Source organism: Mandrillus leucophaeus, unplaced genomic scaffold (genome assembly GCF_000951045.1).
Source record: "Mandrillus leucophaeus isolate KB7577 unplaced genomic scaffold, Mleu.le_1.0 Scaffold127, whole genome shotgun sequence".
Taxonomy (NCBI): Eukaryota; Metazoa; Chordata; class Mammalia; order Primates; family Cercopithecidae; genus Mandrillus; species Mandrillus leucophaeus.
In genome coordinates this window covers 3,425,039-3,438,686 of record NW_012101098.1, presented here as the reverse complement: position 1 = coordinate 3,438,686, position 13,648 = coordinate 3,425,039, and positions in this window count along the sequence as shown.

Here is a 13,648-nt window from a genome sequence, read left to right as displayed (position 1 = left end):
GAGAAGTCGGTGGAGAGGTACAAAAATACCATTGGATAGAAGGGATAAGTTCTAGTATTTGATAGTACAGTCGGGAAATTATAGTGAACAATGATTTGTCCAGCCTATGACACAGTGAGACCCTGTCTCAAAAATTAAAATGAAAACAAAACAAAATAATGATTTGTTTTATGTTTCAAAATAGCTAGAAAAGAATTGTAATGCTCCAAACACCAAGAAAGTATGAATGTTTGAGGTGATGGATACCCCAGATTCCCTGACTGGATCATGACACATTGTATGTGTGTTTCAAAAGATTACGTATATCCCCAAAATTTGTACACAGCCAGGCATGGTGGTGCACACCTGTAGCCCCAGCTACCATGAGGCTGAGGCAGGAGGATCGCTTAAGACTAAAAGGTTGAGGCTGCAGTGAGCTATGATTGTACCACTGCACTTTAGCCTGGGCAAAAGAGTGAGACCCTTTCTCATGAAAAAAATGTACAATGATGATATATGAATTTTAAAAAATGAGACGGGATTTTCCCCTTGACCCCCTTCATGGGTAGGAACTGGAGTGGCTCATTTCACTCAGCCTGCAGTCCACGGATGACTAAGTGTTAACAGCCCAGCGAAGGGTCAGGGTCATAGCCTTCTGCACCCCCCCTTTTTGACACCAGAGTTCTTGTTTGGCATCCAGGTGCTCACAGGAATGGATTGAAGGGTAGTGTATGCAGAGGATTTTACTAGGCGATGGATGTGGCTCTCAGATGGATGTGCTCTCAGCAGAATGGGAGTTGGAAAGGGAATGGTGTGGGAAGAAGGTGATCTTTCTCTGAAGCCCAGTCATCTCTGGCTGGGCTCCCATCTGAAGCTGCACCATCTGAAGTTAGCTTCTATTTGTAGTCTCCGACGCTCAGTCACTTGTATACCTAACGCTCAGCAGCTTGCATCCCTGACTGCTTGCATCAGCTGCTTGTGTTGCTCTGCCAGCGGAAGTCTGGTTTTCATGGGCACAGGATAGCGGTCAGGGTAGGCCAAAAGGGCAATCACTTGGGTTGAAAAATGGGTTCAGCTGTTTTCACTTAGGACCAAGTTTCCAGGCTTGAGGGTGGAGTTTAGCCAGGAGCCCAGGTGTTCTGTATCATTTCCCCCCTCTGGAGAGGCACATCTAACTGCCGTTAGGAAATGGATGACAACCAGTCTTAGCTACTTCCTGCTGAAAGAGGGCGCTGTTTGGGGAAAATGGCAGTCAGATTCCTCGCAGAGGTCTACCAATGGGTCCCCAGCAAAGGCGAGCCATCATCTGAGGCTCCAGCTGCCTGCCCATTTGGAGTCTTGATGGCCTCTAGGTGAAAGAAGAAATAAGCTTTACAAGGTTAAGTAGGCATGGGTCAAACATGTGTATTATACAAAGAAAGAATCCAGTGCCAAACATCTCAGAAACAAGAAGTAAAACTTGCTAACAGCATTGTACCCCAAGCTGCCTCACCCTGGTGAAAGAAAGTAAACCTCGTATGGGTGCAGTTAAACTTTATGAGACAGTAAGTGCTCTTGCCACATCTGTAGGAGTTAACAGGTGAACCTTAGAAATTCTGAGGTTTGTGGGCATGCACGGTGGGCAATAAAGCTTCTGCCTCTTTCTTGTGTTTAAAAGACCAAGGTGGTCATTCTCAGGATGTCCTCTAAAGTACTATCTGGTCCCAGGGTCTGTTTCTGAGTATAAACGGGAGGTGGAAAAGTGTGTTGGTTGCCCAGTCTGAAAGGGAATTAGGCATCCCTCAATTCCCTTTCTTCTTTCAGTGATAACTTGGGGTATGAGGCAGAGAGGAAGTGGGCATCCCCCTTTCCTCTTTTATGTTTTCATCCCCAAGTCCCAGCAACCTTGACAGGTGCCACCCATGGGTGCCAATGTGGCTTGCACCCATGAAGCAGGGAGAGCCTAGAGAATAGGAATTATTTGCATTCACCTATGCCTCTACCTCCCTTACTGTTGACAACCTTTGAGTTTCCCGGGCCTCATTTATGCCATAGAGTATGGCCTCCTTCTGTAAAGTGGGGGTTTAATTGACAGGAATTGGTCCTGCCTATTTACACTGTGCCTGTTGCCTGGCTCAGATCTGGTTTTCCTTTCTAGGGCCTCAACCTGGAGCTTAGAATCAAGTTTGAGACCAAAAAAAAAAAAAAAAAAAAGTATTTCAGGGGCTGCAGAGATTTATTTAGATTCAGTCCCAAACAGGCCTTGCCAAATTTACAGCTAACAGCCCACAGAAGATGCTCCTCTGTCGTTTCCCTATCATAAGCAGAGTGCTGACGTAGAAAGAGAACTCTCTTACTTGGAAAAGAAGAAAAACAACTTAAAGTGCATGGTGGGGGTGGGGAACATGGGGAAAGAGCCTCTTGCTCTTTGGAAATGGGTTCCTTTGATCACTGTATCCCTTCCCCAGTTCAGACTAGTTAGACTTTCATGAAGGGAAAGAGAGCCAACATTCATTTTACCTGAAGAAAAGAGAGAGGTAGCAGGGTCTCAGAAAAGAGACAGATCCAACAATTCCGCATTTTAACCCATGCTTTGTTGTATCCTGGACAAGCCTCCAAATGAAATGGGATTGTTCCCTTGACCCCCTTCATGGGCAGGAACCAGAGTGGCTCGTTTCACTCAGCCTGCCATTCCTGGACAGCTAAGTGTTAACAGCCCAGTGAAGGGTCAGGGTGACAGCCTCCTGCACTTGCCCTTCTTGACACCTGAGTTCTTGTTCAGCATCCAGGAAAAATATGGTCACACGAGCAGAGTGAAGGGTAGTGTATGTGGAGGACTTTATTGGGCAATGGCTGTGGCTGTCAGTGGAATGGGGGGTTGGAAAGGGGATGGTGTGGGAAGATGATGATCTTTCCCTGAAGCCCAGCTGTCTCTGGCCGGGCTCCTCTCAGAAGCTGCATTGTCTGAAGTTAGCCATGTCTATCTGTAGTCTCCGATGCTCAGCCGCTTGTATCCCAGCCTTCAGCAGCTTGTATCCCCAACCACCTGTGTTGCTCTGCCAGCTGAAGTCTGGTTTTTATGGGCACAGGATAGCGGGTGGGACAGGCCAAAATGGCAACTATTTGGGTAGAAAAAAGAGGTCAGTCGTTTTCACTTGTGGTCTGAGGTTCCAGGCTTGAGGGTGGAGTTTAGCCAGGAGCCATCCATTCTGTACCAAAGAGACATAAAATAAGGTAGAAAAAGATTAAACAAAACTGAGAGAGAGAGAGAGAGAGAGAAAAGTGCCTGAACTCTGAGCGGCAACTTCAAAAAACCAGGTAAAGAGTCCCATTAGGACAATAAAGAAGGAACCCAAGTTCATTGTAAACCTACAAATCAGGATGACTAAATGCTGCTTCTAAGGTCCAACACTGAATTTATACCAGCTCGGGTCCACAAAGAATAGAAGAGGAGACGTAAATGGCAAGATAAAGGGTGAAATCTTCTTCCTTGGTGTGTGCTTTTTATCTCATCTCTAGCCTATCCCATCTTTATTTTATGTAGGGAAAAGAAAGAGAGATCAGACTGTTACTGTGTCTATGTAGAAAGGGAAGATATAAGAAATTTCATTTTGACATGTACCCTGAACAATTGCTTTGCCCTGAGATGCTGTTAATTTGTAACTTTACCCCAGCCACGTTGCCTCAACCTCTTTGCCCCGACCTTGAGCTCACAAAATCAGGTGTCGTATAGAATCAAGGTTTAAGGGATCTAGGGCTGTGCAGGATGTGCTTTGTTAACAAAATGTTTACAAGCGGTATGCTTGGTAAAAGTCATCGCCATTCTCTAGTCTGGATAAACCGGAGGCACAATGCTCTGCGGAAAGCCGCGGGGACCTCTGCCCTGGAAAGCCGGGTATTGTCCAAGGTTTCTCCCCATGTGAGAGTCTGAAATATGGCCTCGTGGGATGAGAAAGACCTGACCGTCCCCCAGTCTGACACCTGTGAAGGGTCTGTGCTGTGGAGGATTAGTAAAAGAGGAAAGCCTCTTGCAGTTGAGGTAGAGGAAGGCCACCGTGTCCTGCCTGCCCCTGGAAACTAAATGTCTCGGTATAAAGCCCGATGGTACATTTGCTCAATTCTGAGATGGGAGAAAAACCGCTCTATGGCGGGAGGTGAGACATGTTGGCAGCAATGCTGCTCTGTTATCCTTTGCTCCACTGAGATGCTTGGGCGGAGAGAAACACAAATCTGGCCGACGTGCACATCCAGGCACAGTACCTCCCCTTGAACTTAATTATGACACAGATTCTTTTGCTCCCATGTTTTCTTGCTGACCTTCTCCCTGTTATCACCCTGCTCTCCTACCGCATTCCTCTTGCTGAGATAATGAAAATAATAATCAATAAAACCTGAGGGAACTCAGAGACCGGTGCCGGTGCAGGTCCTTGGTATGCTGAGTGCCGGTCTCCTGGGCCCACTGTTGTTTCTCTATACTTTGTCTTTGTGTCTTATTTCTTTTCTCAGTCCCTCGTCCCACCTGACGAGATATACCCACAGGTGTGGAGCGGCAGGCCGCCCCTTCAATTTTATCTTTATCAAAGTGGGGCATCTCCTAAGGCGTGAGCCATTGGCATTGCCTTATGCATAGCTCCTCCAATCCCATCACAAGCCTTCACATATTAATTACATCAACTCCTGCTGGAACTTTTCCTCTTAATGGCTTTATGGCTGACTGACATTCTGGATTTGCATTTTGATAAGCCATTATTTCTACAATAACTTTTCGGACGTTATCATCTGCAATGCATTTTTGAGCGGCATCTTGCAACCTTGCCACAAAGTCTGGATATGGCTCTTTAGAGCCTCGTCTGATTGAATTAAAAGAAGGGCAGGAGGTTTCTGGGTCCTGAATTTTTTTCCCAGGCTCTGAGGCAAATAGTCTCATTCTGCATTATTGATTGTTGATTAATAGTGCTCCAATTTGGACCTGTTCCTAGCAATTGGTCTGCATCTATGGTAACAGCAGGATAAATGGCCTGATTTTTCCGTACCTGTTGTTGTACTCCATCAATCCACCAGATTTTAAACTGTAGAAACTGAGAGGGTGAAAGGGAAGATTTAGCCAAAATTTCCCAATCATAAGGAATAAGTCTATTTCCATGAGCAATGGAATCTAATAATGTTCTCATATAAGGAAAGTTGGGTCCATGTTGTTTAACTCCTTCCTTCATGTCTTTTAACATTTTCATGGTGAAAGATTCATATCTAGGCTCAGTTCGGACAGACGCTCCTGTTTGACTCCCTTTCCTGGCCGGTATCGGTTGTAAAATTACCGGGTATTGCCATGCCTCCAGATCTCTCTGTTTTCTGGCTGTGTCAATGGTTTCTTTAGGAGGACAAGTTAGAACATTTGGGGGAAAATGTTATAATTGTGGTCAAATCGGTCATCTAAAAATGAATTGCCCAGTCTTAAATAAACAGATAAATATAAAGAGCCACTGGCCTGTGTCCAAGACGTGGAAAAGGAAAACGTTGGGCTAAGGAATGTTGTTCTAAATTTGATAAAAATGGGCGACCATTGCTGGGAAATGGGAAGAGGGGCCAGCCTCAGGTCCCGCAACAAAGTGGGGCGTTCCCGATTCAGGATTCAGCCGTTTGTTCCTCAGAGTTTTCAGGGACAACAACCCCCATAGCAAATACCACCACTTCAGGAAATCAGCCAATGACAACAATACAACAGCTGTCGCCGCCGCAGCAGGCAGCGCAGCAGGAGATTTCTGTTCCACTCAAATGATTTCTTTGCTCCCTGGAGAGCCCCCACAAAACATTCCTACAGGGGTATATGGCCCACTGCCAGAAGGGACGGTAGGCCTTATTTTAGGAAGATCAAGTCTAAATCTGAAGGGAGTCCGAATTCATACTGGGGTAATTGATTCAGCTCATAAAGGGGAAATTCAGTTAGTGATCAGCTCCACTGTGCCCTGGAGTGCCAATCCAGGCGATAGAACTGCTCAATTACTGCTTTTGCCTTATATTAAAATTGGGGATAGCAAAACAGAAAGAACAGGAGGGTTTGGAAGCACCAACCCTGCCGAAAAAGCTGCTTATTGGGCTAGTCAGGTCTCAGAGAATAGACCTGTGTGTACAGTCACTATTCAGGGAAAGCCGTTGAAAGAATTAGTGGATACTGGGCCTGATGTTTTTATGATCGCCTTAAATCAATGGCCAAAACATTGGCCTAAACAAAAGCCTGTTACAGGACTTGTCGGTGCGGGCACCGCCTCAGAAATGTATCAGAGTGCCATGATTTACATTGTCTAGGACCCGATAATCAGGAAAGCCCAGTTCAGCCTATGATTACTTGTATTCCAATTCATTTATGGGGCTGAGCTGAGACTTGTTACAACAGTGGCATGCAGAGATTACTATTCCAGTCTCCCTATACAGCCCCACGAGTCAAAAAATCATGACTAAAATGAGATATCTCCCTGGCAAAGGACTAGGGAAGAATGGAGAAGGCATTAAAGTCCCAATTGAGACTGAGGAAAATCCAGAAAAAGGAATAGGGTATCCTTTTTAGGAGTGGCCACTGCAGAGCCTCCAAAACCCATTCCATTAACTTGGAAAACAGAAAAGCCTGTATGGGTAAATCAGTGGCCACTACCAAAACAAAAGTTGGAGGCTTTACACTTATTGGCAAAGGAACAATTAGAAAAGGGACATATTGAGCCTTCATTTTCGCCTTGGAATTCTCCTGTGTTTGTAATTCAGAAAAAATCCGGCAGATGGCGCATGCTAACTGACTTAAGAGCCGTTAATGCGTGAATTCAACCCATGGGGCCTCTCCAACCCGGGCTGCCCTCTCCGGCCATGATTCCCAAAGATTGGCCTTTAATTATAATTGAGCTAAAGGATTGCTTTTTTACCATTTCTCTGGCAAAACAGGATTTTGAAAAATTTGCTTTTACTGTACCAGCCATAAATAATAAAGAACCAGCCACCAGATTTCAGTGGAAAGTCTTGCCTCAGGAAATGCTTAATAGTCCAACTATTTGTCAGACTTCTGTAGCTCAAGTTCTTCCACCAGTTAGAGACAAGTTTTCAGACTTACATCATTCATTATGTTGATGATATTGTAGAAATGAGGGACAAATTAATTGACTGTTACACATTTCTGCAGATGGAGTTTGCAGATGCAGGCCTGACAATAGCGTCTGATAAGATTCAGACTTCCACTCCTTTTCATTATTTGGGAATGCAGGTAGAGGAAAGAAAAATTAAACCACAAAAAATAGAAATAAAAAAAGACACATTAAGAACCTTAAATGACTTTCAAAAATTGCTAGGAGATATTAATTGGATTCGGCCAACTCTAGGCATCCCTACTTATGCCATGTCAAATTTGTTCTCTATCTTGAGAAGGGATCCGGACTCGAATAGTAAAAGAACATTAACTCCAGAGGCAACCAAAGAAACAGAATTAGTTGAAGAAAAAATTCGGTCAGCACAAGTAAATAGAATAGATCACTTAGCCCCACTCCAACTTTTGATTTTTGCTACTGTATATTCTCCAACAGGCATTATTGTTCAAAATACAGATCTTGTGGAGTGGTCATTCCTTCCTTACAGTACAATTAAGACTTTTACATTGTACTTGGATCAAATGGCTACATTAATTGGTCAGGCCAGACTACAAATAGTAAAATTGTGTGGAAGTGACCCAGATAAAATCATCGTTCCTTTCAACAAGGAACAGCTTAGACAAGCCTTTATCAATTCTGCTGCATGGCAGATTGGTCTTGCTGATTTTGTGGGAATTATTGATAATCATTACTCCAAAACAAAAATCTTCCAGTTTTTAAAATTGACTACTTGGATTTTACCTAAAATTACCAGACATAAATCTTTAGAAAATGCTCTGATGGTGTTTACTGATGGTTCCAGCAATAGAAAAGTGGCTTACACCGGGCCAAAAGAAGGAGTCATTAAAACTCAATATCACTCAGCTCAAAGAGCAGAGTTGGTTGCTGTCATTTCAGTGTTACAAGATTTTAATCAGCCTATTAACATTGTTTCAGATACTGCATAGGTAGTACAGGCTACAAAGGATGTCGAGACAGCCCTAATCAAATATAGTATGGATGATCAGTTAAATCAGCTGTTTAATTTGTTGCAACAAACTGTAAGAAAAAGAAATTTCCCATTTTATATTAGTCATGTTTGAGCACATACTAATTCACCAGGGCCTTTAACTAAGGCAAATGAACAAGCTGACTTGCTAGTATCATCTGCCTGCATGGAAGCACAAGAACTTCATGCCCTGACTCAGGTAAATGCAACAGGATTAAAAAGTAAATTGGATATCACATGGAAACAGGCAAAAACTATTGTACAACATTGCAGTCAGTGTCAAGTCCTACACCTGCCCACTCAGGAGGCAGGAGTTAATCCCAGAGGTCTATGTCCTAATGCGTTATGGCAAATGGATGTCACACATGTACCTTCATTTGGAAAATTGTCATTTGTTCATGTGATAGTTGATACTTATTCACATTTCATATGGGCAACCCCCCAGGCAGGAGAAAGTACTTCCCATGTTAAAAGACATTTATTATCTTGTTTTGCTGTCATGGGAGTTCCAGAAAAAATTAAAACAGATAATGGACCAGGATACCGTAGCAAAACATTTCAAAAATTCTTAAATCAGTGGAAAATTACACACACAACAGAAATCCCTTATAATTCTCAAGGACAGGCCATAATTGGAAGAACTAATAGAACACTAAAAGCTCAATTGGTTAACCAAAAAAAGGAAAAAGAGAATAAGGAGTATAACACTCCCCAGATGCAACCTAATCTAGCACTCTATACTTTAAATGTTTTAAACGTTTATGGAAATCAGACCACTACTTCTGCAGAACAACATCTTACTGGTACAAAGAACAGCCCACATGAGGGAAAACTGATCTGGTGGAAAGACATCAAAAAGAAGACATGGGAAATAGGGAAGGTAATAACATGGGGGAGAGGTTTTGCTTGTGTTTCACCAGGAGAAAATCAGCTTCCTGTTTGGATACCCACTAGACATTTAAAGTTCTACAGTGAACCCATCGGAGATGCAAAGAAAAGCGCCTCCGCAGAGACGGAAAACCCGCAATCAAGCATCGTCGACTCTTCAGGTGAACAACATGGTGGTATCAGAAGAACAGATGCAGTGGCCATCCACCAAGGAAGCAGAGCCACCGGCCTGGGCCCAACTAAAGAAGCCGACACAGTTAGCTGAAAAAAGCCTGAAGAGCACAAGGGTAACACAAATTCGAGAGAATATGCTGCTTGCAGCTTTGATGGTTGTATCAACGGTGGTCAGTCTCCCTGTGTCTGCAGGAGCAGCTGCAGCTAATTATACTTACTGGGCCTATGTGCCTTTCATGCCCTTAATTCACGCAGTCACTTGGATGGATAATTCTATTAAAGTATATGTTAACAATAGTGCATGGGTACCAGGCCCTACAGATGACCATGGCCCTGCCCGACCTAAAGAAGAAGAAATGATGATAAACATTTCCACTGGGTATCATTATTCTCCTATTTGCCTGGGGAAGGCACCAGGATGCTTAATGCCTACAACCCAAAATTGGTTGGTAGAAGCACCTACTGTCAGTGCCATCAGTAAATTTACTTATCACATGGTAAGTGGAATGTCACTCGGGCCACAGATAAATAATTTACAGGACTCTTCTTATCAAAGATCATTAAAATTTAGGCCTAAGGGAAAACCTTGCCCCAAGGAAATTCCCAAAGAATCAAAAGACCCAGAAGTCTTAGTTTGGGGAGAATGTGTGGCTGACACTGCGGTGGTATTACAAAACAATGAATTTGGAACTATTATAGACCGGGCCCCTCGAGGCCAATTATATTACAATTGTACGGGCCAGACTCACTCATGTTCACAGGCCCATCTGTCTGGCCCACTAATCCTGCCTATGATAGTGATTTAACTAAAAGACTGGACCAGGTTTATAGAAGGTTAAAATCACCCTATCCATGGAAATGGGGTGGAAAGGAAATTTCATCATCTCGACCAAAGTTAATTAGTCCTGTTACTGGTCCTGAACATCCAGAATTATGGAAGTTTACTGTGGCCTTTAGTCTGGAAATCAAGTTATGGAAACAAAAAATTGTAAGCCATATTATACTATTAACCTAAATTCCAATCTGACAATTCCTTTACAAAGTAGTGTAAAACCCCCTTATATGCTAGTTGCAGAAAACATAGTTATTAAACCAGATTCCCAAACTATAACCTGTACAAATTGTAGATTGTTTACTTGCATTGATTCAACTTTTTATTGATAGCACCGTATTCTGCTAGTGAGGGTAAGAGAGGGCGTGTGGGTCCCTGTGTCCATCGACTGACCGTGGGAAGCTTCCCCATTCGTCCATATTTTAACAGAAGTATTAAAAGGAGTTCTAACTAGATCCAAAAGACTCATTTTTACTTTCATTGCAGTGATTATGGGTCTTATTGCAGCTACTTCTGCGGCTGCTGGAATACTTTACATTCCTCTGTTCAAATTGCAGAATACGTAAATAATTGGCAAAAGAATTTCTCAAAATTGTGGAATTCTCAGACCCAAATAGATCAAAAATTGGCAAACCAAATTAATGATCTTAGACAAACTGTCATTTGGATGGGAGATAGGCTCATGAGCTTGGAATATCTTTTTCAGTTATAGTGTGACTGGAATACATCAGATTTTTGTATTGCACCTCGAGCCTATAATGAATCTAAACATCACTGGGAAATGGTTAGACGCCATCTACAAGGAAGAGAAGATAATCTTACTTTAGATATTTCAAAATTAAAAAAACAAATTTTTAAGGCATCAAAAGTCCAGTTAAATCTGGTGCCAGAAACTGAGGCAATGGTGAAAGCTGCTGATGGCCTCACAAATCTTAACCCCGCCACTGGAAGTTCCACTATTGCAAATTTTGTATCAATCCTTGTATGTGTGTTCTCTCTGTTGTTAGTCTACAGGTGTATCCAGCAGCTCCAGAGAGACAACGACCAGCGAGAACCGGCCATGATGATGATGGCAGTTTTGTCAAAAAGAAAAGGGGGATATGTAGGGAAAAGAAAGAGAGATCAGACTGTTACTGTGTCTATGTAGAAAGGGAAGATATAAGAAATTTCATTTTGACAAGTACCCTGAACAATTGCTTTGCCCTGAGATGCTGTTAATCTGTAACTTTGCCCCAGCCACTTTGCCCAACCTCTTTGCCCCGACCTTGAGCTCACAAAATCATGTGTTGTATGGAATCAAGGTTTAAGGGATCTAGGGCTGTGCAGGATGTGCTTTGTTAACAAAATGTTTACAAGCGGTATGCTTGGTAAAAGTCATCGCCATTCTCAACCGGAGGCACAATGCTCTGCGGACAGCCGCAGGGACCTCTGCCCTGGAAAGCCGGGTATTGTCCAAGGTTTCTCCCCATGTGAGAGTCTGAAATATGGCCTCGTGGGATGAGAAAGACCTGACCGTCCCCCAGTCTGACACCTGTGAAGGGTCTGTGCTGAGGAGGATTAGTAAAAGAGGAAAGCCTCTTGCAGTTGAGGTAGAGGAAGGCCACTGTCTCCTGCCTGCCCCTGGAAACTAAATGTCTCGGTATAAAGCCCGATGGTACATTTGCTCAATTCTGAGATGGGAGAAAAACCGCTCTATGGCGGGAGGTGAGACATGTTGGCAGCAATGCTGCTCTGTTATCCTTTGCTCCACTGAGATGCTTGGGCGGAGAGAAACACAAATCTGGCCGACGTGCACATCCAGGCATAGTACCTCCCCTTGAACTTAATTATGACGCAGATTCTTTTGCTCACAGGTTTTCTTGCTGACCTTCTCCCTGTTATCACCCTGCTCTCCTACCGCATTCCTCTTGCTGAGATAATGAAAATAATAATCAATAAAACCTGAGGGAACTCAGAGACCGGTGCCGGTGCAGGTCCTTGGTATGCTGAGTGCCGGTCTCCTGGGCCCACTGTTGTTTCTCTATACTTTGTCTTTGTGTCTTATTTCTTTTCTCAGTCCCTCGTCCCACCTGACGAGATATACTCACAGGTGTGGAGCGGCAGGCCGCCCCTTCAATTTTATCTTTATCAAAGGGGGCATCTCCTAGGCGTGTTTGTGAGAAACAAGACAGAAAAAACTCTCGTGGAGAGAAAAAGCCTGCTCTTTTGAGTTTGGTGGTCCTTTGGGGCATGCTTTGTTGGGAGAACAGCAGAAAATATGCAGAGAACTCCAGGGAGTTCTTGGTGGTGATTTGTCACCTTCACCAGGCAAAGGGATGGCTGAGCTGGCCTGGCCGCCAGGGAACTCCCAGACCCTCGAGGAGAGGTATGTCTTCTTATGACTGCAAGTAAGGGATTTACATGGGTTGGGAGAACCACTAGTTTTTCCCCCAGCATAGAGATTACTTTTGTTATTTTTTAAAAAATTGATCTATATCTTGTTAGTATAACCCCAGCACTCTGGGAAGCTGAGGTGGGAGGATTGCTTAAGTCCAGGAATTGGAGACCAGCCTGGACAACATGGCGAAACCTGGTCTCTACTAAAAATACAAAAATTAGCCAGGTGTGGTGGCTTACACCTGTAATCCCAGCTGTGCAGGAGGCTGAGCCACGAGAATCTCAGAGCCCGGGAGTTTGACACTGCAGTGAGACAAGATTGTACCACTGCACTCCAGCCTGGGTAAGAGTGAGATACTGTCAAAGGAAGAAAGAAAGAAAAGAAAAACAGCCAAAAAACCTGTAAGTCAGAATTTCTACAGGTTGGCTCTGTACCAGAATTGCCTCAGACAGTTTTTCAAATTGTGGGTTTCAATCCTCCTTCCCAGCTTGTCTGAACCAGGGCATTTAGGTTTGGACTCCATGCAGTATTGGTTTTTCTTCAATCTTTCTAGTTGATTGTGTCCAACCACAATTGTGAACGCGTTGCAGCATTCAGCTCTAATTTAGCTTTCTCTTGCTAAATATGTGTAAATATATGGATAATTCTGCAAAAGAACACTTTCCTCAGAATAAAACTTTAATCAGGCTGGGTGCAGTGGCTCACGCCTGTAATCCCAGCACTTTTGGAGGCCGAGGCGAGTGGATCAGGAGGTCAGAAGATCGAGACCAGCTTGGCTAACACGGTGAAACTCCCTCTCTACTAAAAATACAAAAAATTAGCCAGGCTTGATGGCACGCACCTGTAGTTCCAGCTACTTGGGAAGCTGAGGCAGGAGAATTGCTTGAACCTGGGAGGTGGAGATTGCAGTGAGCTGAGATCGTGCCACTGCACTCCAGCCTGGGCGACAGAGCTAGACTCTGTCTTGAAAAAAAAAAAAAAAAAAGACTTTAATCAATGGTGAAAACAAATGAGAAAATGTCTTGTGAGAAAAGTGCTTCATGAGGAATGCCTAAGCTAATCTCACATGAAACACGTCTCGATACTTCCACATACAAATGCAGGTAATAACGTTCACCCGCCTCAGAGGGGAGTGTTGGCGTTGAGGCTTTATGATGTACTGCTTGTAAGATGCGTTTAGACCCAAAGGTGGAAGCTGTACTGTAAAGCCTGTACTCATATTTCAAATGCTGAAATTCACCTTGTTATAATTCTCTTCCCTCTTCCCTTCCTTTTAAGCCTAACTGTAGCTCTTAGTTAACTTTTCT